This window comes from Myotis daubentonii, chromosome 5, assembly GCF_963259705.1.
Source record: "Myotis daubentonii chromosome 5, mMyoDau2.1, whole genome shotgun sequence".
Classification (NCBI taxonomy): Eukaryota; Metazoa; Chordata; class Mammalia; order Chiroptera; family Vespertilionidae; genus Myotis; species Myotis daubentonii.
In genome coordinates, this window is record NC_081844.1 from 84,461,520 (window position 1) to 84,487,041 (window position 25,522).

At 42.1% G+C, this 25,522-nt stretch overlaps 1 long non-coding RNA gene across 1 annotated transcript in view; it reads right to left on the reverse strand.

Moving 5' to 3' along the window:
- Window positions 1-22,726: 22,726 nt before the first annotated feature.
- Window positions 22,727-25,522, reverse strand: part of LOC132235798 (uncharacterized) — a 458,887-nt gene continuing 456,091 nt past the window's right edge. The window contains exons 2-3 of the long non-coding RNA XR_009453086.1: window positions 23,049-23,150; window positions 22,727-22,920 (exon numbers count right to left, since the gene is read on the reverse strand). This is a non-coding gene — a long non-coding RNA (uncharacterized LOC132235798). The remainder of the gene's footprint in view (window positions 22,921-23,048; window positions 23,151-25,522) is intronic.

Genomic DNA, 25,522 nt, shown 5'->3' on the forward strand with positions numbered 1-25,522 from the left:
ATGAACTGCAGGTGCCAGTCTAACCTAACCTAATGCTACATTGTTGTGATTGATTTGGGTTTTGTTTTTATTTTTTCTTGTAATTAATGAAATATTTCAACCTACACCAAGAATATAAACACATCCATTCACTCACAACTCAGATGAATACATATTAACATTTTGTCATACTCACTTCAGATCATTATTTTTTTAAGACATGAAACATTACAGCTAAAGTGCTTCCCCTCTTTGCCCAGAAGAAACCATTAACTGAAAGTTGATGTGCACACATGCTCTATATTGTTCATTGTAGCTAATCGTTCACATATTAATGTATAATACTATTTGTATGTTAGTAATGTACTGAAATGGTATTATTCTGCACATAGCCTTAGAAATATGATTTTATTTAGTCATTATGTTCTGCAGATTTATCTCTGTTAATGCAAAAGACCTACTTCATTTTAACTGCTGCTCATAATCCCCTGTATGTCTATAGCACAGTTTGTTTATTCGCTACCTTGTTGATGGATATTTTGGCCTCTAAGGGAAATATTCTCCATTTTTTTTACATGTGATCATAAACAATGCCAGCCATTGTTTACAAATGTGTAAACATCCTTATACACATTTCCTTGTGATACACATTTCCTTGTGTACATATTTATTTTCTTTGTTAAATATCTGGAAGTAGAATCAATGGGTCATAATGTAACATACTTTAAAATAAATTAGAGGTTAAAAAATTGCTCTCCAAACTGATTAAATGAATTTATATATCATTAGCAATGTATAAGAGCTATTATTTCTTAACATTCTCACAAATACTTAATATCAGATTTTAAATATTTTTTCCAATCTGATGTGTTATGAAAATAATATCTAATCTTCTAAGTGTTTGCATTTGCTGGATTCTTGGTGATATTGAGAATCTTTTCATTTGTTTATTGGGCAATTTGGTTTTCTTTTCAGTGAACTGCCTAACTATATCCTTTGTCCATTTCTATATTAGGTTATCTATTTCCTACTGATTTGTAGGAGTTTTTTTTAAAAAAATAAATATGGATGATACTCTTCTAGCAGATCTGAGTGTTTCCAATAGCTTCTCCCAGTTGGTTGCATATCTTTTCAATTTCGAGTCTTTTATATAAAGAATTTTTAAAATTTAATGTAGCTAACCAAACTGATGTCATTCCTTTATAGTTTGTGCTTTATGTAGCTTGTTCAAAAAAAAATCTTTCCCTACCATAAAGTAAAAATAAAAATTTCCTTTTAAAGGTAAAGGATAGCTGAGTTTCCACATTTAGAATTTTTATCCACCTAGAATTAATTTTGTGTATGATGTGAGGCAATAATTGAGTTTTTATATTTTCACATGGACGGTCAGTTGTCCTGACCCCATGTTTTGAATAATCTCATCTTTATTATGTATCCTTCATATGTGCTGTGTGGTAACCTTGACCTATTTGAAAGTACAGATGAAGGAAATTTTATTTGTTTTATTCTAGGAGGCTCAACCCTGTAAGAGTTCTTCCCATACTCTGTGCTAGTGATTCTCAAACTCTGGCCTACCTAGGAATCACTAGGGGAGTGTCTGAGAAATGCAGGCTCCTAGGGCCACCTCAGATCCCTAAATCAGAATCTGTGAGGGAGGGAACTTAGGAATCTGTTCCTTAAACAAATGCCCCCGTGGCGTGTGATGCAGATGGCCTAGAGAACCCACCAAGAGACCTGCCCTCTACACCAGGGCGTGTGATTTCCCCTTCTCCATACTTCACCTTCAAGGGGGCCCACTTAAAATATGCTTCTCCTCTTTTATACACACACTCTCTTACACTCACCTGCTGAAGGGCCCCAACTCATCCCTTTGATGAAATGGGAAGAATCCCAGTCATCTGTCTTTTGTGATTGTTGTGGGCACTTAAATTCTCCTAAGGGAGTCCGATAGTATTGGTTAGGCTGGTGAAAATGAACTGGTAGGAGTCAGAGAGCCCGGAGATCCATAGGAAATGCCAGTTTTCTGCTCGATTTGTTCATCATGCCTATTTCATGCTATTAACTCCTCTCTGTGCAATTTTGCTGTTTCCTGCAGAGGCTATGCTGTTCACTCTGGTTGGAGACCTGGAAGGTGTTCTACAACCCGGAAGACAAGTTAAAATAATAATAATTCACCCGCCGATATCCACCCTTGGTGGTGGTGTCCATTGCTGCTGTCAGCAGGCCCTTCCCAGGGGAGGGGTAGGTGGCCGATGATCTAAGCCCTTTCTTGGGATACCTAGACTCCTCGGCACCGTCGGGCCGGGGCCGCCTTTCATGTTTTAGAGGCAGGAAGATTGAGTTTCTCATACTGGCATGTGTGTGTGTGTGGAGGGCAACGTGGATGAGTTGCTGATGGTAACAAAGGCTTGTCTGCTCATTTTGAATGTTAAAGAGGCCAGAGAAGGAGCATTTCTTCACGCAAGAGGACAGGAGCCCCTCTTTCTGGGACAGGGTGTAACACTAGATGAACACGCAGACACTTCCCTGGAATATTTATTTATTTTACTTGTAAGAGAGGCACTATTTTCTCTTTTCACTCTAAAATATACGATTAGTGTGGTACTCTGATGGTTTTCACTGTCACGATAGGATGGCAACTATATGCAAACCATTAGGAAACATCGGTTCTCCCTATTGTTTCATTTTTCAGGCAACTTCCAGACACCACAGTGAGGATGATGGGTAATCCAACCTTTGCATAAATGACTCAACATCATTTCTAGACATCCAGCGTTATCACTCTCAGAGCTGCTCCTCTGTCTTTAGGTGGGAAATCTGATGAGGAAGTTAACCCTGTCCTTTAATAGGTTTCATGGAGAAATATGTTTTGTCTTTGGTCTGAGTATTATTAGCTCAGATAAGTAGGGCAGAGGGGATAAGAGTGACTCATGTGGACAAATATGACCAGTTGTTGGAAAAACAGTAGGAAGTCCCAGGAAAAGGGTAATCTTTCCAACAGGTGCATTTCTCTCTGACTTATCTTTCTGGCCTCTCTTGGGAAATGCTTTGCTGTGTGCTTGCCTAGTGTTGACAACGCTGAGTCCACCTCCCTAGCCACAGATAAATAGAGTTGTTCATTATTAACCTCTTGGACTTTGCACAGGCACCTGCTTATGCAATTTAGTGATCCCTGGTGACCAGAAACCCTCCGAGGTATGGACTATATTCACATCTGCAATGCAAATACTGAGTGCAGGGCTCAGGTCCCCTGCACGCAATTTTCCGGTGATGAGGTAGATTTTAAAGTGGCTGCAATACATATTACCTAGAGATATATGTACAGAGCAATCATTGAGCACAAGAATGGAAAGCCAGATGTATTAATGAAGTCTAGAAGACACACAAATAGTTGGCTAGTGATCTAATATGTATTATTTTTAAAAGAGATACAGCATTAGGAAGAGGCAGACCCAGAACTTGAATTTAGGTCTGAGTGATATCAAAGTCTATATTCTTATCACTAATATCGCTCCTCTTGGGATTATAGGAAAGGCCCATATAACTCATCATTAAAAGGCTTGAGTAACCAAATTACCCAGAAAAAAAATTATCTTATTACATGGGGGTTTTCATATATATATAAAGGGCTAACTTTTTTCACAGGGTGTTAAATATAGACCTGTTGAAATCAGTGACCACAAGGTGCCTGTTGATGATCAGGTAACAGTGGGATTAAACTACACAGTTAACCAGTCCTTATCTGTATTAAAGACAGGGGAATGTGTTCTCTCCCTCTCTTTGGGGACATGTGGAGTAGGAAAAGGAAAGCTAAGAATAAGCAGGCTACAGTTGAATCCAGCTTTGCTCACACAATAAAGACAAGGAAATTTTCCCTATCATTGACAGATGTGTTCTTGTCACTCCAATGTTACATAAAAAAAGCTTTTCTTGCCCTAACAGGTTTGGCTCAGTGAATAGAGCGTCAGCCTGTGGATTGAAGGGTCCCAGGTTCGATTCCGGTCAAGGGCATATGCCTGGGGTTGCAGACTCGATCCTCAGTAGGGCATGTGCAGGAGGCAACTGATCCATGATTCTCTTTCATCATTGATATTTCTGTCTCTCCCTCTCCTTTCCTCTCTGAAATCAATATATATATATATATATATATATATATATATATATATATATATATATACACACACACACACACACTAGGGGCCCGGTGCACAAAATTCGTGCACTGGGTGTGTGTGGGGGAGTGTCCCTCAGCCCAGCCTGCCCCCTCTCACATACTGGGAGCCCTCAGGTGTTGACCCCCATCACCCTCCAATCGCAGGATCGGGCCCTTGCCCAGGCCTGATGCCTCTGGCCTAGGCGTCCGGCCCGGGCAGCGGGGACCCGCAGCTGCAGCGGCCCCACGATCGTGGGCTTCGCTTTAGGCCCAGGCAAGGGACCCCTAGCTCCTGGGACTGCCAGCTTCGACCGTGTCCAGCTCCCATTGCTGGCTCCACCCCTACTTCCTGCTATCACTGGCCAGGGTGGAAAAGGCACCTGATTCTCCGATCATGGCTGGGGGGTAGGGCAAAGGCGGCTCTGGGGCCACCTATGCCCTGCCCCCCAGCTCTTAGCTCCCCCCTGGGTTTCCAATCACTGTCAGTGGCAGGGGGCTTCTTCCTGCTTTCCCTTTCGCCTCCCTGCATTGTGCCTACATATGCAAATTAGCCGCCATCTTGTTGGCAGTTAATTTGCATATAGCCCTGATTAGCCAATGAAAAGGGTAGCTCATACGCCAATTACCATTTTTCTCTTTTATTAGTGTTGAGATATATATATATATATATATATATATATATATATATATGGTGTTCATTGACCCACATTCTCCTTCAGCCACTGCCCCATTTCTTTCCCATTCACAGTGTAACTTGATAGAGATTGTATCCTCCGTAATCACTATTTTGATCCCTCTTTTCTTCATTTTTCTCTTCATCTCATTCCACGTGGCTTTCAGATCCTCATTTACTCATGCCAAACCTGTTAGGGCAAGAAAAGCTTTTTTTATGTAACATTGGAGTGACAAGAACACATCTGTCAATGATAGGGAAAATTTCCTTGTCTTTATTGTGTGAGCAAAGCTGGATTCAACTGTAGCCTGCTTATTCTTAGCTTTCCTTTTCCTACTCCACGTGTCCCCAAAGAGAGGGAGAGTAAACAGTCCACTGTCTTTAATACAGATAAGGACTGGTTAACTGTGTAGCTTAATCCCACTGTTACCTCCCACCCTGCTAAATCTAAAGTATATTCTCTGTCTTCATTTTCCTCAAATTCACAGCACCATTTAACTAATATTCTTTCTTCTTTTAAACTGAGGAATAATTGACATATAACATTATATTAATGTCAGATGTATAGCATGATGATTTGAAATTTGTATATATTGCAAAGTGATCACCACAATATGTCTAGTTAGCATCCGTCACCTTATATAAGTACATTTTGTTTTTTGTGATAAGGACTTTTAAGATCTCTCTTAGCAACTTTCAAATATGCAATAAATATTAACTATAATGGCCATGCTGTACATTACACTCCTATGGCTTATTTATGTTATAACTGGAAATTTGTACCTTATGACCCCTTCACCCATTTTACCTACCCCCAGCCCTCTACCTCTGCAATCAGCAATCTGTTCTCTCTGTCTATGAGCTGATATTTTGTTTCAGTTTTTTATCGATTCCACATAGACATGAGATCATGTGGCATTTGTCTTGCTCTGCTGACTTATTTCACTTAGTGTAATGCCCTCAAAGTCTATCCATATTGTCATAAATGGCAAGATTTTCTTCTTTTTAAAAGGCTGAGTAATATTTCAGTGTTTATGTGTGTGTGTGTGTGTGTGTGTGTGTGTACAGGGTGGAGCAAAAGTAGGTTTATGATTGTTCATATGGAAAAGAATACAATAATTAATAAATAATAATACAAGAATAAACTTTCGCATATCTACAACTGTAAACCTACTTTTGCCCCACCTTGTATAGAAAACATTTTCTTTATTCCTCCATCTATGAACTCCTACGTTGCTTCCATATCTTGGTTATTGTAAATAATGCTGCAGTGAACATAGGGATTCAAATATCTTTTAGACTTAGTGTTTTCATTTTCTTTGAGTAAATACCCAGAAGAGGAATTACTGGATTTTGTGGTAGTTTTATATTTAATGTTTTTTTTTGAGGAAATTCCACTATGTTTTTCACAGTGGCTGTCCCAGTTTATATTCCCACCAACAGTGCATGAGCGTTCCCTTTTCTTCATATCCTCGCCAACACATGTTATTTGTTGTCTTTTTGATAATTACTGTCCTTATAGGTGTGAGGGGATATCTCATTGTGGTTCTGATCTGCATTTCCCTGATGGTTAGTGGTGTTGAACATCTTTTCATATGTCTGTTAGGCATCTGTATGTCTTTGGGAAATTTTTTATTCATATCCTCTGCCCATTTTTAATTTGTTATTATTGAGTTACATGAGTTCTTTATATGCTTTTGGGTATGAGCCCCCTTATCAGATATGTGATTTGCAAATATTTTTCCATATTGTAGGTTACCTTTTCATTTTGTTGATGGTTTCCTTTGTTGTGCAAAAGCTTTTTAATTTGTTGTAGTCCCACTTGTTTATTTTTGCTTTTGTTGCCATTGCTTTTGGTATCAAATATGAAAGATCATTGCCAAGATCAATGTCAAGGAAATTACAACCTGTTTTCTTCTAGGAATTTTTCCACCACCTTTTATTGAAGAGACTGTTCTTTTCCCATTGTACATTCTTGGCTTGTTGTCATACATTAATTGATTATGTATATGTGAATTTATTTGGGGGCTATTTTATTGCATTGATCTATGTGACTGTTTTGTGCGAATACCATACCCCTTTGATTACTATAGCTTTGTAATATAGTTTGAAATCAGGAGCATGATGCCCCAGTTTTGTTCTTCTTTCTAAGAATGCTTTGGCTATTTGGGGTCTTTTGTGCTTCCCAAATTTTAGGACTGTTTGTTCTGTTTCTATGGAAAATGCCCTTGGAAATTTGATAGAGATGATATTGAATCTGTAGATTGCTTAGGGTAATATAGATATTTTCACAATATTAATTTTTCCAATTAATGAGCACAGAATATTTTTCTTCAATTTCTTTCATTTTCTTACAGTTTTTAGCATACAGATCTTTTACTTTCTTGGTGAAATTTATCTGCAGGTATTTTTTTATGTAATCATAAATGGATTTTTTAAAAAAATCTCTTCCTGATAGTTTGTTATTAGTGTATAGAAATGCAACAGACCCTTGTATATTGGTTTTGTGTCCTCCAACTTTACTGAATTTGTTCATTAGTTCTAACAGTTTTCGGTGGCATCTTTAGGATTGTCCATATACAGTATCATGTCATCTGCAAATAGTGACAGTTTTACTTCCTTCTTTCTGATTTGGGTGCCTTTTATTTCTGTTTCTTGACTAATTGCTGTGGCTAGGACTTTCAATACTATGTTGAATAACAGTGGCGAGAATGAGCATCCTGTCTCGTTCCCGATCTTAGAGGAAAGAACTTTCAGCTTTCACCATAAAGTATATTAGCTGTTGGCTTGTCAAATATGGCATTTATTATGTTGAGGTTTATTTCCTCTCTACCTTCTTTGTTGAGAGTTTTTATCATAAATGGATGCTGATTTTTCTGCATCTATTGAGATGATCACATGATTTTTATTCTTCATTTTGATTTGCATTTTTGCATACCTGGGTTAAATCTCACTTGATCATTGTGTATGATAGCTTTAATGTATTGTTGTTTGCTAATATTTTGTGGAGAATTTTTTGCATCTGTGTACATCAGGGAAATTTTCTTTTCTTGTGTGTTCTTGTCTGGTTTTGATATCAGGGTAATGCTAGCTTCATAAAACGAGCTTGGAATTGTTCCTTCTCCTATTTTTGGAAAACTTTGAGAAGGATTGGTATTGCTTCTCTAATTGTTTGGTAGAGATCCCCACTGAAGCTATCTGGTCTTGGATTTTTGTTTGTTGGGAAGTGAGAATGTCTTATTCTTCAGATTTACAACCTTGAGGACAGTGCCTGGCTCATAGTGGGTCATGTTAAATATTTGTTTAAGGATAAGTTAATCATAGCAGCTAACAACAATTGAATAGTTCCTATTCAGTATAAGACACATTATCTCATTTACTCTTCACAATAACCCGGCAGGATATGGACTTATTTTCTTCATTGAGAAGACCAAGAAATCTGGCTCACAGTCTACATGGGTAGGTAGAGATCACACAAGGAGTAAGTAGCCGAGCCAGCACCGGGCCTCTGAGCTGGTGATTTTTACACTGGGCAGCAGCTGCGGTGTGGCCTTGGGGAGGGCCCCCTTTCTCCCTGCTACTCCTCTTCCTCTTTTGAAACTGATGGGGCAAACCGGACCATTTCTAAAACTTCTCCCAACTCTGCTCCTCTAGTATTCCCTTAGAAGCAGAAGACAAAGTTATAACAGATACCACAAAGATGAAAATCCCCTTCATAAAAAGATGCCCCCGAGTCCCAGTTAGTATTCCATTTCTCTCCAAACACTAAGCCTTACTTTGAATTTCCCATTGAATTAAAAGAGCTTTGATGAGTTCTCGGAGTTCGTTGCCTTCATATTTGGCCAACCCTGGGGATAGGGACCTTGAGCAAGGTCTTAGTTGCCATCTCCCAAACCCACTGTGGCTAGCTGAAGCAGAAGTGGAAACTTACTGAAGATTATTAGATGGCTCACAGGTTCTCCAGGGGACTAAGAGTGTCAGACTGAAGCCAGGGACAAAATCCAAGCCACAGTGACGACCTGTCCTGGAGAAGCCCAGGCCCAGATTGTAGCTCACGCCATGCCTCGGGCCCTGGACACTCGAGCTTGTCTCATGGCTGCTCCCAAGCACCAGAAGCTCGGGCCACTGTCCTGACCACGAAATGGGTTCTGCATGTTAGTCTTGTAAATAGAAGGCTCTCTGGCTCTGTCTGATTGGAGAAGACTGGTCACACATCTGCACTCCATCTTCACGGGAAGCCAGGAAGGTGGGCAGGTATCTTCTATCTCTGGGATTCAAGCCTTACAATGTGGACAACTCCCTAAACTGGAAACACCCAGGGGGTGCTGGATGACCACACAAGAGGGGACACTAGATCCCTGCAGAGATGCAGTTACACTGGCTCGAGGAAGTCAGCTGGATCTCATTGCATAGGTGTTTGTCTTAAAACCAAGAACCTCTTTGAATCCAGACATTGGAATAAATCTGTGAACATTCACTCTGTTCCAGGCCTTGTGCTAAGCTCGTACATACATTTTCCACTTAGACCTCACAACAATTCTGTGATGTCTACTCTTGTCCTCAGTATGTGTTGTTCTCATCTTATATCTGAGGAAACTGAGGCACAGAGGGGGAGTACATGTCCTACATCACTCAGCTAGTGAGTGGGGGAGCATGGACCAATGAGCCACAGCCCACTTCAGACTCCAGCAAAGAGGTTTATTGGGTTGAAACCAAACCCAGGCGCTGGGTCGCCACGGGCGCTGGCCCTCCTCAGACCTGAATTTAGAATGTGCCAAAAGCAAAGAGAACTTCCCACGAAAATAAGATTGACCAGATTTGTAAAAATCATTATGCATGTTTCTCGTAACGTTTTTGGAGGTTTAGGTTTCAGACCCTAGGATGCTCTTTTATCTACTTTAAATGGAAGATGTGAAAATGCTCAGTGTCTTTGTCCTTCTTTACCCTGACGTGCTGGGAACTTAGTCCCAATGGAAAAATATCACATAAACTCAGTCAGTGCCCAGAGGTCCCACTTACTACTCTGCTGCTGCCTCGAGGAGAGGAAAAAGTTTTCTTGACCCTGTTAGGGTCCCTGGCTGAGTCTGAAAATTAAACTGACAAAGACAAATTAACAGGAGGAAAACATACAAATTTATTGAATGTCAATTTTGCATGCGGACACATAGGGAGATGATGAACTGCTCTAATAGGATAGAACAGAGTCTATGAGCTCGGCGTAGTAAGCCAGGGGCCACTTGGCAGAGCCTGTTTGGATTCTCCTTGCTGCCCCTCTGTCTTGAAGATGCTCCTTTTCTCCTCACAGAGAGATGAGGGTCTTAGGACCTGCTTCAGGGGAGGGGGGCAAAGGTCCGAGGGACCTTCCTGCTTTTGCCATTTTTTTCTCAAGCTCCTTCAGCTTAAGATATCCCATATGCCACAGTGCCATCTTTTGGGGCACTGTGTCCTGAACCCCATCTCTTGACAGAAACGGCTCTGTTCTCTTCACAAGTATTCTTACAGCTTTCTTGGACAGAGTAAGCAGCCACTTTGGAGAAACAAATACTTAAAACAAAACAACCCCGCCTCCCACCTTGCTGTAAGTACATAAACTCTGGTTGTGAAATTCAAGGCATATTTGGCCTGAGGCTAAACCATAAAGGAGTTTTACGGGCCTCATGCAGGATGGAGATAAATGCACAAGTGAAAATGCATATAACTTGGGGAACACACGCAATTAACGATGGGGGGGGGCGGGGGGAGGGGGAACACCCTTTTTCCCCAGGCCCACATGTCTCCTGCGTCTCCTGCGGGCCCTGGTCAGGGAGAACTGGCAGGAGGCAGGCAGGCGGGGCCCCTGCTGCCTCTGGGAGAGAGGACAACTGAAGCCAGGAGGGGAAGGAAGTGGGAGGAGAGGCCCGAGCGGAGGGCCATAATCTCATTATGAATTCCTTCCTATTCTGAGCAGATTGTCCCCAAATTTGTCATTAAACATGCAATTTCCTTTCTGAAAACTGTCTTTGCAAGGACCCCAGGAAAGATGATGAGAACAGGAAGTGGGGTATCCAATTATTCGTGCTGGTAATGAACTTTATTCTGTGTTCATTATTTATGAATTCCGCATTCTGGCCTATCTTTGCTTAGTAATAAAGTTCGTATTACTTTTTGTTTCTTCATCTGGGCATTTGTCTAACAGATGTTTACTGATTGCCCCCTATTTTGGGACACTGGGCCTGCTGAGAAGGTCCTGGTTAGTGCTCTCTGATGCTTACGCTCGCTCTATCAAGAGAGGCAGACACTGAGGATCTAATTACAGACCGAAGCTATATAGTTATCAGGTTGGCGTGTGCTATGATGGGATGAAAGCAGGTAACAAGAGGAGCTGACTGTGTCCAGCGGGTCAGGGAAGGCTCACCTGGGGAAGTGACATTTGAGCTGAAGCAGGATGAATAGGTAAAGGGACAAGGGAGAGAGAAAGAAAGAAGAAAAGGCAATCAGATGCAAGGAAGGGCTGTGCAAAGATGCAGAAGTGGTTTCTAAACCTGGGTTTATCATCGCATGTCTCATCAACTTGACATTAACTCCATGGGAGTTTTTCCAAGTGTGAGCTGTGAGGCACCCGCGTCAGAATCACGTGGAAGAGTGTTAAACATTCAGATCCCTGGGTCTCACACCAGGCCACTAAATCAGCACCTCTAGGAGCAGGGCCCGGTGATCTGCGCTGTAAATTCCGCACCTTCCCCTCCCCCAGGTGATTCTTACACACACCCAGTTTGACTTGAGAGCCACTTCCTGTAGTAGAGGGAGCGCTATAATTCTTGCATAGGCTTCTGCTTGTAATGCCCTGTGATCCCTACAGCAACCTTATGGTCCACAGTTAAGCATCATTACTCCATGTTTACAGGTGATATAACTGAGACCTGGAAAGGTGAAGAGATTTACCCACTGATCACTGTCTCTCAGAGCAGGATGACATGACTTACCCACTTTACAGATGTGATGGAATCTACCAGGAGTGGATGGCTAGCTTGGAGGCTTACTTCTGGTTTCCTCACGGTGGTTGTTCTTGCCTTAATGTCACCTAGTAGCTCAGCAGGTCTGCAGTCAGATAGCCCTGGAGTCTGGTCCCAGCTCTGCCACTTACAGCAGGCTCCCCTTACACTTGGATTTGCTTTCTGCCTTTTCAGTTAGTTACCCATGGTCAACTGCGGTCTGAAAAGATTCAATTAAAAATTTTCAGAAAGAAACAGTTCATAAATTTTAGATTGTGCACCGTCCTGAGTAGCATGAGGAAGTTTTGTGCCGAGTAGATCCATCCTGCCTGTTTCCTCTGTCCAGTGTCTCCGCACTGTATACACTACCTGCCTGTTCGCCGCTAGTAGCCGCATCGTTATCAGATCGGCTGTCGGGATCGCAGTGCTTGTGTTCAAGTCACCCTTATTTTGCTCCACAGTGTCCCTGAAGCACAAGAGCAATGATGCTGGCAGTTCGGATACTCCCTGGACAAGCCACAAAGTGCTTCCTTTAAGTAAAATGTCTCCACTATAGGGAAAGAAAAACATTAGGTCGAGGTTGCTAAGATCTATGTTAAGAATAGATCTTTTTAAAAAAGAATAAATCTTTTATCTGTGAAACTGTGAAGAAGGGAAAAGAAATTCATGCTTGCTTGCTGTCATACCTCCAACTGAAAAAGTTATGGCCACAGTATGTGATAAGTGCTTAAATGCACTGCATTTTGAAAGCAAGAGCGCACATATTTATGTAACTTTTATTGCAGTATATTGTTATAATTGATCTATTTTATTGTTAGTTGTTGTTAATCCCTTACTGTGTCTAATTTACAAAGTAAACTTTATCATCGGTATGTGTATATAGGAGAAAACACAGTACATTTGGGGTCAGTACTAGTTATGGGGGTCTTGGAACACATCTCACGTGGATTTCTTGGATAAGCGGGACTGCTGTATTAGCTGTGTGACTGAGCAGGTTGCCTAAGCACTCTGTACCTCACTGACTTCATTTGTAGAATGGGGGTAAAAGCGCCCACATCATCGAATTATCACAAAGATTAAGTGAAGTCCTGCCTGTGAAGCACCGAGAGCTTTGGCGCACATATTAAGTATTTTAAAAATGGCAGTTGTTATACCTATAATATTTAGGACACACTGGATGTACAAAGTGTTGCCAACTAACGGAAACCCACTACAAATCACAAGAAATGTTACACGTGGGGGGATTTAAATAAATGCTGAGTCATTTAGGCAAAAACATTTGAGACAATGTGCACATCTAGCACCCAAATCCTGGTTTCTAAATACCATTTTTCACTAAAAGAAAGCAGGTTTTCTTGTAGAAATGCCGATTTATGGTTCAGAGAAGGGAAAATACAAGGTTAATTTGGAGCATTTTATTGTGTCACAAGGTAATGAAGTGCTTAAAGACTGATGAGGACATGTTGAAAAGACAGATGAGCTGGCCCACACTGGCTCCCACTTCTCAAATTTGGGACAGTTTGGGCATCCAAAAAAGAAAAAAACACAAAATAAAATCTATAATAATGAAAGCGTTATATGCTAATTAGACCAGATGTCCTTCTGGACGAAGCTGGCCGCGGCTGTGAGGGAACCGCGGTCCTGGGTGCCAGAGGGAAGCTGATGCCGGCAGCCGGGGGAAGGAAGGCCTACTCTTGCACAAATTTTGTGCATCGGGCCTCTACTACTAATAATAATGACAATGATGTTGGTCATAACACACTGAGAAAAGAAAATCCATAAATTTACAGTTGTGATTTAAAATGTGGGCTAGAGCAGGGAAAGATTCATTTTTATTTTTATTTATTTTATTTTTTTACAAAGTTCCAACAACATATGTGGAAAGAATTATAGAGTTGGAAAAGTCAGAAAATTACTATTTTGTAACACCATTATAATAATGGATTGAGGCAAGGATCATCGTGGGCGCTAAAACCTTTTGTTAAAGGCTGTTGAGAAAATAAGATATTCACACAGTTTTAAAGGCCATTTATATTAATTTTACTTATTTTAAATTATACAAAAAAGTGTACCTTTTATACAGGGAGATGTGGTAAATACCATCTAATTAAATGACCAGATTTAGCATCACCAATTATGAGACCAGCTGACATTATGTCCTTCTAATGTGACGCAACAGGAAGTATGCAGCCTCACCCATGGGGTACTATTGCCAAAATTTGCTACCTGAATCAAATTCTAGGAGACAGTCAGAAAAGTCCACCAGGACATTCTCCAAGACAATCAATCTGTACTCTTTAAAAATTTAAAAAAAAAAAAAAATTTTACTGTTATAGCCAAAACTGGTTTGGCTCAGTGGATAGAGCGTCGGCCTGTGGACTGAAGGGTCCCGGGTTCGATTCCGGTCAAGGGCATGTACCTGGGTTGCGGGCACATCCCCAGTAGGAGATGTGCAGGAGGCGGCTGATCGATGTTTCTCTCCCATCGATGTTTCTAGCTCTCTATCTCTCTCCCTTCCTCTCTGTAAAAAAATCAATAAAATATATTTAAAAAAAATTTACTGTTATAAAAGATAAAAAGAAAAAACAAAAATGTAAGAATGTTATAGAATCTAGATTAATGTTCTAGAATTAATATTGTAGAATTTAGAATTAAAGGAAACTAAAACCATGACAATGAAATGCAGTGTATAATCTTTTATTGGATCCTGGCTTAAAAAAAAAAACTATGAGCTGTGGTCAGTGTGGCTCAGTTGGTTAGAGCGTTGTCCCATGCACCAAAGAGTCACAGGCTCAATTCCCAGTCAGGGCACATACCCAAGCTTCGGGTTTGATCCCCAGTCAGGAGGCAACCTCTCTGCCTCTCCCTTCCTCTCTCTCTGGGATCAAGGAAAAACATATTCTCTGGTGAGGATTAAGAAACAAAAGAAAACAAAAATTATGAAATGACAATGTCCATCAGCTGACGAATGGATAAACCAATGTGGTATTTCCATACAATGTGATACAATTCAGCCAGGAAAAGGAATGAAGTGCCAAAACATGCTACAACATGAATGAACCTTGAAAACATTATGCTAAGGGAAAGAAGCCAGACACAAAAGGCCACATATTTTATGATTCCATTTCTAAGAAATTTTCAGAATAGGCAAATCCATAGAGACAGAAAGGAGACTACTGGTTGCCAAGAGCTGTGGGGAGTGACTGCTAACCAGTTACTGGGTTTCATTCTGGATGATGAAAATGTTCTAGAATTAGATGGTGGTGATGGTTGCACAACCCTGTGAATATATTAAAAACCTGAATTGTACACTTTAAAGGAGTGAATTTTATGATATGTGGATTATATCTCAATTTGGAAAGCTGTGAAGACATTGGGACAATTGGGTAAATCTGAATATGAGCTATCAGATAAAATTTAAATGTCAAATTTCTTGGATATGATAATAGTATTATGGCTACGTGGGAGTGTGTTCTACCATGTAGGAAATATTTAGGCATGTATTTTAGTATGGCATATTTAGGGATAAATGTCATATTTGCACTTTACTTTTGTATGAACCAGAAAAAAGGTATTGGAAGAAAGCATATGTGGTAATATTGTAACAATTGGTGATCTGTGTAAAGGAGATCCATGGGTTTGTTGTATTATTCTTTCTTATAGCTTGAATTTTTCAGACTGAAAGGTGCAAGGGCATTTAGTGAGTTTTTTTTACACTCTAGATAGGGAGTGATAGATTCCTGTGGACTGGGACAAGGAAATTAGGAGTGTTGACATATGACCCTCCTTTCTGAGCGAATCCTCAATGGAGAGTGAATTCTGTGCTTCCTTTTAAAACTTCTCATGGTCCCATCAGCATTAGAGACAGATGGTCAGGCTGTCTGTCTCCCAGGAAAGTCCTTCTCTACTTGGGTTTCATAGGTAAAGTGGGTGCCCCACTGTGTTGTCTGACATGATAGCATTTCGGGGGGGGGGGGGTCTTGAAATTTTCCAGAGAGCTAGTGTTAACTTCACTGGTGAAATCCAAAGGGTGATGAGATACAAGTCGGTAGTGGGTGAAGAGCTAGGAACAAGAAGGAAAAAAGGGGTGAACATGGACTCCTCTGTTGGGGAAGATGAATGGTCAAGCCCAGCAACCAAAGCTTGACCCGCTGAGTATTGAGTAACAGACAGGAAGTGAGGTGAGCCAATTCCCCAGGCCCATGTGTAGATGCTGAATAGCAAAATTGATCCTTGGGCGCTTCCTTGTTCTGGCCCCAGCTACTCCTACGGGTGGTTAGAAAAGGGGCTATTTTGTGTCCTCTGTTGTCCCACCTACTCAGGTTACTTCTCTCAAGCAAGAAATCATGGTCATCTGCCCAGCCTCATTTTTTTGGGGGGGGGGGGGGGCGGGGAGGGGTGTGTGTCTTCATTTCATTAGTTTTCCCTTAAGGATTCGAGGAGAGAGAGAATCTGATAGAGTTGAACTAAGTGGTGTTTAATTTTGAACCGAGATCAGGGTGTCAGTTTGGAGCAGGGGTTGGGGTGTGGAAATGGCTGAGCGGTGGCAGCAACATGAGAGAGGTTTTTGTGACTCTAACTGGGGAGAGCAACTGGATTTCTGGTTCACCCTGACCATCAGCGCCTTCTGTTTTTAAAACAGACGTGCTTCATCTTTCCCAGAGCAAGGGCCAAGGATGGGAACTCAAAATGCAAAGTCCCAGCTGGGGAAATTTAGGCTGCGAGAGCTCAACGCCTAAAAAATATTGACTGTTTCTTTTTTTAAGCTAATATTCCAAATTTCTTATGAAAGTCAACTTAGACATCCAGGACACAGGAAATAAGGCAAGAGGCCGCAGCCAGCTGCCTCAGAGGACCTGGGACACTTTCTTAATAACATCCAGATGGTTCCACAGAAATTAACATCTTGAAAAAAAAATCAGCTGCAGGAGAAATGAGATTCAAGTGGTTTAGGAAGGACAGCCTGGAGGAGCGTCCCAAGGGGCCGAGTGGGGTCTGAAATAGAAACCTCTGTGGTGGGATTACTGCTTCCGATGGCAAGACTGGAGGAGAGTGGGTGTAAAAATCAGGGCTTCTAGCAGAGCCTTTGGGAGGGCAAGGGAACCTCAACAGCATTGGCCTGCTGGTCATATAATTTCATTTCACTAACCTGGGTTTGCAATAACTTTTTACATTCATATTTTTTCTTTGCTATAGAGAGTACTATTTACCTCCCACTCTGCTGTCTACCAGGCTCAGTAGGCCTGGACCTTAGAACTCACAGGATTTTAAGGGCCTATGGCAATATTTAACGTTGAAAAAAATTACATATATAGTATATTTATAAGCATGTATAGGATATATAGGGTGCCCCCCCAAATGTATGCACACACTTTGAATAATTATAAAGGCAGTGTTTATTAAAATTACATTTCATTTTCAAAATTGCCTATCAGCTGTTAAAGTGTGTGTACATATTTTGGGACACCCTCTATATAGAGAGCAAAATATATATTTCAACATCTGAAAACCCCCACAAAATTTAAATTCGTAAATGTCTAGTGACATGGCTCCAATGGCCAACATCTTGTCAACTCAATCATAAGTTTAGTGTTAATTAAAGTTTATATCATTTGAAAACAATTTGGAAGTTAAATATTCTCATTTCCCACACATTGTTTATCCATCAGTTCTTTGGAGCCAAATAATTTTAAAAGCAACATTTAAAAATCCTCTCATAATTTGACCAGGAAAAGAAGCATGCATCTTTAGCGTGGGATGTTAGTGTTCTGTAGTATGTTTGCATCAAGTAGGGAAAGAGTGGAACTCTCAGACAAAGGCCAAGCGCCTACGCAGACTTGAATGCGATCCTAGTTTTCTAAAGAGGTGTGTGCTTCTTCCTCTCAGTCCTCTCCATTGCCTTCCCCCAAGGAAGAGGAAATGGCTTGTTTGTGGAATGTAACTGTTTGCACGCAAGTCATTTATTTGGAACCAAGAGTGAGGGAAAGGGAAGTAGGAGCCACAGACTGAGGGCTTGATCAGCAATCAGCAAGCCTCTGCCTTTTCCCACTCCCCACGGCAGCCTCTCTCACCTGGACCACTTCAAAGCCCATGAGAGGTATCTCCTGCCTCCCACCCGGGCTGAGGGTTTCCCTCCCCCGCCCCCAACAGGTTTCCGGCCGCCTTTGTCTGCTGTGACAGTAGATTAGAGGCGGCCTTCCTTGCAGTTCCCACATTCTAAATCTGGAAGCATGCAGGAGTGGGGATGGAACTTTGGGCCTGAAATGCCTTAGGGTATTTAGCATGAAAAATTGCTGTACAATTACAAAACCAAACCGAACCAAAAACACCTTATAAAGAACCAGAATATTCTGCAACAAGCAACATTACCCAAGAAAGACAAGCAAAAGCGAACCCTCCAGAACGGGTTATGGAGCGTTAACCAGGTAAATGCATTAGATGGAGCCCCCATGTTCCTTTGGGAGAACATTGACATTTAAGCTCTGGCTTCTTGAGATTCAGCTGGAGGACTCTTCGGTGGAATGCAGTGACTCCTTCCTTTCTCCCCACACTGAAATCCAGGCTATTACAATTCCAAATGGACACAGCGTCCTGCCAAGTTTATATGAAATTGGAATGGCAGTGTAGATTCCCACCACCAGGGATAGCAAAAGCTCAACGCTCAGAGAATAAGTAACATTTCCCATGTGATTTCCAAACACATCTATTTCTATTTTAAGGGGTTCTGGGTTTCCATTTAGTTTTGTGAACAGAGGAATCCATATGGAATTTTCACCAACTTCACTAAATTAAAAGCATGCAACTTCCCAGCAGTGCACTGAAATAGCCATGAAGATTTAAGGATAGGTCGGAGAGGTTTGCAGACATCCACTATCAAAGATCTGTGAGAAATCACCAACTAATTTTCAATGGGTATCTTCTAGGCATTGGGCAGAGTACAATATTAATTGCTAAATCCATACATGAGAGATACTGCCTTTGACATAGTAAACTTCATCATGTAAAAGAAGATGTAAAATAAATTGTATTAGCTTAATATATGTGAAATATAAATATATATTTTTTATTTATAGTACAAGATTTTGGGGGTGGGGGTGGGGAAAGAGACTCATAAGTAAATCACCACGCATAAAACAGGTATATTTTTGTTGGTAATTTTCAGTAAGATTTCTTGAAAGTATATATTATTAGGAACTATTTGAAACTATCTTTTTTTTTAAATTAAATCTTTATTGTTCAGATTATTACAGTTGTTCCTCCCCCCAGCCCCCATAGCTTCCCTCCACTCAGTTCCCATCCCACCCTCTGCCCTTACCACCACCCCCCCTACATTGTCCTCATCCATAGGTGTACGATTTTTGTCCTGTCTCTTCCCGCACCCCCACACCCCTTTCCCCCCCGAGAATAGTCAGTTCACTCCCTTTCTATGCCCCTGATTCTATTATATTCACCGGTTAATTCTATTCATTAGATTATTTATTCACTTGATTTTTAGATTCACTTGTTGATAGATGTGTATTTGTTGTTCATAATTTGTATCTTTACCTTTTTCTTCTTCTTCCTCTTCTTAAAGGATACCTTTCAGCATTTCATATAATACTGGTTTGGTGGTGATGAACTCCTTTAGCTGTTTCTTATCTGTGAAGCTCTTTATCTGACCTTCAATTCTGAATGATAGCTTTGCTGGATAAAGTAATCTTGGTTGTAGGTTCTTGGCATTCATCACTTTGAATATTTCTTGCCACTCCCTTCTGGCCTGCATAGTTTCTGTTGAGAAATCAGCTGACATTCGTATGGGTACTCCCTTGTAGGTAACTGACTGTTTTTCTCTTGCTGCTTTTAAGATTCTCTCTTTGTCTTTTGCTCTTGGCATTTTAATTATGATGTGTCTTGGTGTGGTCCTCTTTGGATTCCTTTTGTTTGGGGTTCTCTGTGCTTCCTGGACTTGTAAGTCTATTTCTTTCACCAGGTAGGGGAAGTTTTCTGTCATTATTTCTTCAAATAGGTTTTCAATATCTTGCTCTCTCTCTTCCTCTGGCACCCCCATAATTCGAATCTTGGTACGCTTGAAGTTGTCCCAGAGGCTCCTTACACTATCTTCATATTTTTGGATTCTTTTTTCTTTTTGTTTTTCCAGTTGGGTGTTTTTTGCCTCTTCGTATTTCAAATCTTTGACTTGATTCTTGAGATCTTCTAGTCTGCTGTTGGAACGCTGTACAATATTCTTTATTTCAGTCAGTGTATGCTTAATTTCTAGTTGATCCTTTTTCATAAACTTGAGGGTCTCACTAGATTTCTTGAGGGTCTCACTAAATTTATCGGCGGTTTCTAGAAAATTCTTGAAAAACCTTACAACTGTGGTTTTGAACTCTATATCCAGTCGTTTGCTTTCCTCCACTTCTGTCATTTGTGACCTGTTTCTTTGTCTCCACATTTTTTATGCTCCCTTGTGTTGATAGAGTGGCTTTCTGTGCTAGGTGTCTTATAGGGCCCAGTGGCTCAGTTTCCCCAATTACCTGAGGTGGACACTCTTGGTGCACCCCTTTGTGGGCTTTGTGCACAGTCTTGTTGTAGTTAAGCCTTGATTGTTGTAGGTATCACTGGGAGGAATTGACCTACAGGCCAATTGGCTGTGAGAATCAGCTGTGTCTACATTGGGAGCACTTCTGTGCTGGAGACACCCTTATGGGGCAAGACTTGCTTCAGTGGGGCTTTGGTGCTCACTGAGTCTGCCCCCTGAGTGTGTCCCTTATGGATTTGAGGAGTTGTAATCTGGATGGTCCCACTCTGACCACTGGGTACACTGGCTCTTGGATCTAAGGAGGTGCTAATTTAGCCTCTGCCTGAGGCTACCCAGCAGGAGCTATGGAGAGATCTGCAGATTTCCTCTTCTTTGTTTGGGGTTTGGAGGTGCCCAGATGAGGCCCAGCTGTGAAGCAATGCAAGCTGCTGTGGGACCTTGGTTCTTCTTTTGGGTGTTCTGGGTCTCTCTGACCCAGCTGCAGTTTATTAGGTAATTTTAGATTGCAAAGGGCCAGGCCATTCATATACAAAAGCCTCCAAGCACAGCTTGGGTGGGGAGGGCTCTCAGGGAATCAACATGGTGGAGCAAACAGCTATGGCTGATCCTCATCCCTGCCCTAAGAGGTCCCGGGTCTCAGTGTCCCGCGGTAATCGCTGCCAGCACCTCTGAGAGAAAGCCGCACTCGAGTTCCACCCGATGCCAGACAGTCCAGTTTTTCCCCATATGAGTCTGGGTCCCCAGAGACTCACCCAGAACTGAAGTTCAGAGCAGTCAGGAGCTTGTGTCTTCCTCCTGATTGAAAAAGACAACCGCGTCCTCAGTTTCCAGCCCTTTCCATGTGCACCTCCATACCTCTGCACTTTACTTTCACACCTCCTCTAAGTCTCAGTGTGCTTTTCTCTTTTCTTCTAGTTGTAGAATTTCCACTCAGCCAGCCTTCCTGTGGTTCTGGATGATGTCCATTTTGTCTTTTAGTTGTATTTTTGAAGTGGTTGTGCGAGGCAGCAATTTCCAGTGTTTACCTATGCCGCCATCTTGGTTTCTCCTGAAACTATCTTGTTCATTTATCTGTGTGCTTATTTATGATATTCTTTGTAGCTCCTTCCACTTCCATCTGTACCCCCATGTTCTCCCTGTAACATAAGTTGCACAAAACAGTGCATGCCTTTTTTCATGCTGTACCTCCAGAGCTAGAATAGTGCCTGAGACATAGTAGGTGTTCAATAAATGATTTTCCTCCTCATTCACCCAACAAATAAAAACTTTTCTTCTCTTTTAATTTTTAATAGGTTAGCTATGAAAAAACTAAATGATTGTTCGGTCACAAAAAAAAGACATTACACATATCTGAATCGCTGACTGTTTTCTGTTGTACTCATGGCTGTTTGTTTTGCCTTATGCTGCACACTAACTGGGCAATGTGCAACATCATTTGTTTTTAAAATACCTGTCTGCTTTGTTCTCAGGAGAAAGACTCCTATATCCATGGAAGTTACTTCCTAGTGGGGAGAGGCAAACAGTACAAAATACATACATACTCTGTGAAGTGGGGATAAGTATTACAAATAAAAGTAAAGTAGGATGCCCTAACCGGTTTGGCTCAGTGGATAGAGCATCGGCCTGCGGACTCAAGGGTCCCAGGTTCGATTCCGGTCAAGGGCATGTACCTTGGTTGCGGGCACATCCCCAGTAGGGAGTGTGCAGGAGGCAGCTGATCAATGTTTCTCTCATTGCTGTTTCTAACTCTCTATCCCTCTCCCTTCCTCTCTGTAAAAAAAAAATCAATAAAATATATATATTTTTTAAAAAAGTAAAGTAGGATCTAGGGGTGGTCAGGGAAGGTTTCTTATCAGGGGGCATTTGAGAGCGACATGAAGGAAGTGAAGGAGCAGACCTTGCAGATAGCTGGAGGAAGAGCAGTGTGGGCGGTGTTCAGCTCTTGTCTCCCTTGTGGATTGGCCGGAGGCTGGAGCAGAGCACGGGGGGAAAGCACAGGAAGTGAGGTGGGGGAGCCAGGACATGTCACTGAGGGCTTGGAGCCCTGGGATGGACTTGGGCTGTGACTCTGTTATGTAGGGAGGTCCCCAGAGGGTCTGGAACCAAGGGGTGCTTGGACTCAGCTTTGGTTTTCAAAGGTGGAGAGAATGGGGTGAGTGGGTTGGTGAGAGGAGAGCAGTGAGACCGATTAGGAGAATTTGTAATAACCCAGGTAAGGGAATGGCCACCTGTGCCAAGAGCCGGTCCATCCTTGCTGTTTCAAGGGACCTGGCATATATGGCATACTGTTCTTAATATGTTTGCTCACCTTCTTGGCACTATGTGTTTTAACCAAAGTCACCTCTCTGAGAAAGGTTGTTTCCCCAGGTAGGGATTTTCCCCTGAAGTTAGGGAGGGAATAATATCCCTTAACTAAGTGCCAGGCGGGTAATTAATCACTTTAACTACGAACAATCATGCTTAAGCTACATAATCTTTACTCCCTGGAATGGAGATAAGAAACGCCCTAACCTTTGGAATAGAGATTGATAGGATTGGAATCAACTGGTATAAATACAGATGTAACAAGACAACAGGACACAGAACCTAGACACAGAACCTAGACACAGAACCTACACAGAACCTAGAGACAGAACTTCACTGGAGAGAACATGGCAAAAGATCCTGGACAGAAACTGGCCACAGAACCTAGAGACAGAACCTAGCGAGAGAACATGGCAAAAGATCCTGGACAGAAACTGGCCACAGAACCTAGAGACAGAACCTAGCAAGAGAACCTGGCTGAAGAACCTAGAGACAGAACCTAGACACAGAACCTAGACACAGAACCTAGACACAGAACCTACACAGAACCTAGAGACAGAAGAACTTCGCTGGAGAGAACATGGCTACAGAACCTGGCTGGAGAACCTGGACAGAACCTAGCGAGGGAACATGGCTACAGAACCTGGCTGGAGAACCTGGAGAACCTGGCTGGAGAACCTAGCAAAAGAACATGGACACAGAACCTGGCTGGAGATCCTAACCAGAACTCCGCTGGAGATCCTGAACAGAACTTGGCTGGAGATCCTGAACAGAACTTGGCTGGAGATCCTGGCTAGAGATACTGGCTAGGCTGCTGATCAACTGAACGCTGTCTCCGTGTCATTCCTTCTTCGCCGACTCCGTCCACACCTTTGGGGACCCCTGGACCTGCTGGGGTTGGACCCCAGCATCTGCCGCCCGAACAGGGACCCCTAGGTAAGCCCCACTCTCGGGATGGATAGGACTCCACCGTAGGAAGAGGGTGGATAGTCTTCGCCGACTCCATCCACACCTTTGGGGAACCCCTGGACCTGCTGGGGTGGGACCCCAGCACACCTGGACCAGTGAAAGTGGTGAGAAATAGTCAGTTCTGGATATGCTTTGAGGGCAGGGCTGATAGGATTTGCTCGTGGCTTGGAGATGGGATGTGAGAGAGGGAGCCAGGGAAGGCTTCAAGCTTTCAGACTCAGTACTCAGCAGAATACACTGGCCATTTAGTTGGAGGGACAAGGCTGGGAGCCACAGGTTTGGGGAGCACTCAAGAGTTGATTAGAGTTGCACTGTAATTTGAACAGCTTGGTAGGACCTGTAGGGGAGAGGCCAAGTGCACAGTTGCATTATGAGGCAGGATTCCTAGCTTGGGCCTTCACGGGCATGATGACCACTGAGTCCCCACTAGTCAAGGGCCCGGGAGGACAGGGCCAAGGTTGGGGTCAGTGTCAAGCTCCCCACCGGTGCTGAAACGAAGTCCTCACGTCCGGAGCAATGGACCTTCATAGTTACCAGGAAATTCTGTCCAGGAGCCTCTGAACTCCCACCTCTCTGAGTCATCTTCAGGGCCTTGTTTAGTCTGTTGCTTTCATGTTAATGTTCTGTTCCTTTATCTCTAAATCCTTATACGATTTACTGATCAAAGCACCATAAAGTGACTTGTTTTTCACAAGACAGAAGACCACAACATGTAGGTTAACTTTAGGGTCTAAACATTTGGCTTCATACAGTTACATGGTGACCTGCAGGCTGGAACACATAGAAGCGCTCTCATTCTAACTCCCAATGAAGAGCTGTCCTGTGTCCGGGAACCTGCGGTAAGTGATGTGTAGCAGGGACAGGAAGGCTTTAGGTCTCCTCTTTGCAGAGACCTACTGAACTGCCGTCTTTGGTGGTTCCAAAGGATGGAGTCCAGTAGAAATGCTCAGAGAGCATTTCTCTGGAAAAGGATTCAGTCCTTCCTCATCTTGGGAGTCTTGGAAGTCCCAATTCCTTTATTACTGTTAAACTACTATCCTTGATCCCCAGGGATCCAGTGTAATCAGCTGGTGAATTCCTTTTTCCTTGAACCTAAATCTGAAAACCCACGGGCCTTTCCCATAGCATAAATAGAATTCTATTCCGGTACATATTGTCCCGCTCACAGGAAATAGTCTCTGAATGACATCACAGGCCAGTTCTGTATTCTGCTGACGTTTATTGTGGAACTATTATGGGAATGACACGGTTCCTGTCCCCAGTGGCTAGTATATGCTATCCATGTTTAGGATTCTAGAGCTGGAGGCAGAGAGGGGAAAAACATAGACGAGTGAAATTATAGATGTCTCACCATCCTTTCAATGATAAAAAATTAGCAAAACTTTCCTAGAAATGTCTTCCTGAGCTCATAAAGGTGGGTATATGGCAAAACAGAATGCTTTTCCTTATCTATGCCATCTGCTGAGATGATAAACAAATTTATCATTGGAAAGTAGCTGGAATGGGGGAAGTAGATTAGGTCAGTGTGGCAGAAACCACTGGTCATCTCCCAATATCTAACCTTCCCTTCTTCTATGGTAATAACACAGAACCCCAATTTTAAGCTGTATCTATAGCCAGTTGGCATTATGACTACATTTCCCAGCTTTCCTTGCAGCTAGGCAGGACATAAGACTGAGTTCTGACCAATGTAAGTAGGTGAAAGTATCTAGTGGCAGATTCTAGAAACTCCACTTAAGAGACATTATGTGCATATACTTTGCTCCTTTTTCTTCATGTCTTCCTCCATTCCTGCTTCCTCCATCCTAGACCACGAGGCTGAAGCCATGCTTGATAGAGCAGAGAGGATGTATCACATCATACCCTATCTCTGAGGCCTTTTATATGGGAGTAAATAACTTTAAAAAAAAATGTTTTTATTGATTTCAGAGAGAGGAAGGAAGATAGAGAAA